Raw genomic sequence first — 3,008 nt, 5'->3', positions numbered from 1 at the left:
CTTACCAGAGCTCCTTAGGCTTACCTTAAATCAGTCTTTTAGAAAACTAAATGTTCCTCTGTTTTCATTTCCGTTGCTTTAGTCTGGCATGCCTTTAGGTTCTGTAGATGAATTGATTTTCCTTAGTGAACGGTTGTTATTGAAATAATAGGTTTGGGCCTCACCCTCACTGTTTATAAGTAGTTTTAGTGTAATACTTATATTTTTAAAATTTATTTAGCCCGGGAAGATGAATTTTTCTATATCGACATAGAAATATGGAACTAATTTACATATATTACATCCTATTAGTTTGAATTTATTTGTCAATCATCTGGAAACTTAAAACTGAAACACTGTAGTGGACAGAAGCGGGAGACAATTTTTCCCAGGTCACAGAATAAGACTTGTCACACATTCTGTTGAATACGAAACCCTAAAATGATTGATGCTTTTTAGTCTTTGTTGTTTTTGAGATTCCTTTAATTTGGCAACTTGGGTTTTGGTAAGAATTTTCCATGCAACCATGCTATCAGTTTTCGTGTTAATTTCTTTTGTCTTACATTCCCTTATGTGCTAATAGCTTTTCCTTAGAGAATGGATGTTATTGAAATTATTGTTTGGGAAATAACTCTCACTGTTCTTGAAGTAGTTTTCATCTATCACTTAGATTTTGTTAATTTGTGTAAGTAAACTTTTCCATGTGTTTTAAGCAAAAACATTTTTTTTTCCTCAGTATTTTACTCTATATTGTTCACTGGATTAATGAAACTCATTATTATTAGAATAATCAAATGTTGTATGAAGATTACTTCTAGTGTAGTTTCTAAAAAAGCTAATATGCTACCCATAAAGTGAATCATATGCAGGACCAATAGTTCTTTCAGTGAAACCCTGCTCCACGTTTATTATCGTAAGATGACAACTCAAGATTGGGTGCTATTGTAAAGCACAATGATAAAATCAGATGGTACCCAGCTATCAAAAACAATAATGTCTGGTGTCTTTAAAGCTTATCGTAAATCAAAAACCATCAAAAGAAGCCACCAATCAGGCCATGCAGAAACAAACATACCAACTTAAGAGGAATCAAAGGATTTTAGACAAAATCTATGGCCAGATAAGGGAATGCATTGGAGTTTAAATTAAAGCATTTGATTTTTGGAAGGCTGTGGTCTACAGTGAAAGCCTAATTCCATTTTTAGTCTTGACATCAGTTCTGATACCATTTTTAAATCGACTTTTTCTTGTGAATTGAGTAAAGGTTTACAGAGCAGATCATTAGTTTACATTCAACAAATCATACATTTTGCTTCATCTCAAAGTGATTGCAATCACTTCCAATGTAACAACAGTCATCCCACTTCCTTCCTGCTGTTCCCAGCCCTTCTGAACCTTAAGTAAATGCTGCCCTTTTGATCTTGAATGATTGACAATTCCATGGTCAGCATACGTCTTTTGTGTTGTTGTCCTTCCTATGTATTTATGTACCACTTGGCAGATAATTGGACCACTAGGATGAGTTCTGTTCCATACCTGAAAAGTGGCCAAGGGCTATAGTCTCTATTTCCCTTGTCTCTTTCTGACCAGTATTCCTGGTCTTTATAGATAGATAAATAGATGATAGATAGATAGATAGATAGATAGATAGATAGATAGATAGATAGATAGATAGACAGACATATAATTTTGAGTTTTATTCAATATTTTTCCCATTCTAGTCAAGACCTTCTAATGTGATCCCTTTTAGGAGTTGGCACCGTCTAGTTCATCTGGTCTCAGAGTCATGAAGACTGATGTTCACAAGTTCCATTAGTCCATTGAATTAATTGATTCCAAGTAACTTCAGTTTTCACCATTCTTCTCTCTTCTGCACCTTAGATGGTCACTCATGAACTTTCTGCTAGATCTGGATCTTGCATCTGGGTCATCTTCCAACCTCCGGTTCTTTAGATTTGAGCCAGTAGCTTGCTCTATTGTTTGCCTGCCTGTCTGCTTGCTGCCTTCCTACTGGACCTGACTGCCAGTCTTGTTTCATCTGACTAGGACTTGGGACTCACCCACCTCTATAATTATATGCCGTTTCCTTGATATAAACTTCCCAGTTGCTACTCACCAAAGTAGGATGCAGACCATTGTCTTTGGGGACTGTGTTATATGCCAGTGGTGTGCCCCTGGGATTATGGTCCTGAGATTCCAAACCCAGCAACCTGTTGCCTCAAGGTATTTGGTAATGTTTAAGAATTTTTCATCATTTTGCCCCCAGTAAGCCTCTGCAACTATGTGAGCTATTTCCTTGATACAAACTTCTCTGTGTGGACTAATGCACTGGTCAGTGGTTCAAACTCCCTAGGCACTCCTCAGAAACCCTATACAGGGTCATTATGACTCGTAACCAACTCGCTGGCACTTAACAAGTCCTGGTGCAGTGTAGGATAAGCTACACTAGTGTAGTGGACTGCTAACTGCTGCTGTTGCCATGGAGTCATTTCCAACTCATAGCAACCCTATATAAGGTTTCCTAGACTGACTGGTGGCCTTAAACTGCTGACTTTGCAGTTAGTAGTTCACTGATAGGGTTTCCCAGGTGAATTTGAACCGCCAACCTTGCAGTCCAGCATATTAACCCAGAGCGCCACACCAGGCCTCCTTATATATGTATACACTGTTGTTGTTGTTAAATGCCGTCGAGTCGGTTCCAACCCATAGCGACGCTGAACAGGGTTTCCGAGGCTGTAAATCTTTACGGAAGCAGAAAGCCTCATCTTTCTCCCGCGGAGCAGCTGGTAGTTTCGAACTGCTGACCTTTCGGTTCACAGCTCGATTTGTAACCACGACAGTACATATATATGTTGTTGTTAGGTGCCATCGAGTAGGTACTGACTCATAGCGACCCTATGCACAATAGAACGAAACACTGCTGGAGATATATATATATATATATAAGTGCCGTCGAGTCGGTTCCGACCCTAAGCGACCCTGTACAGGGGTTTCCGAGGGTGTAAATCTTTACGGGAGTAGAAAGCCTT

This window comes from Chrysochloris asiatica, unplaced genomic scaffold (genome assembly GCF_000296735.1).
Source record: "Chrysochloris asiatica unplaced genomic scaffold, ChrAsi1.0 scaffold00008, whole genome shotgun sequence".
In the NCBI taxonomy this organism is placed as follows: domain Eukaryota; kingdom Metazoa; phylum Chordata; class Mammalia; order Afrosoricida; family Chrysochloridae; genus Chrysochloris; species Chrysochloris asiatica.
Note: the sequence above shows the minus strand (reverse complement) of the source record.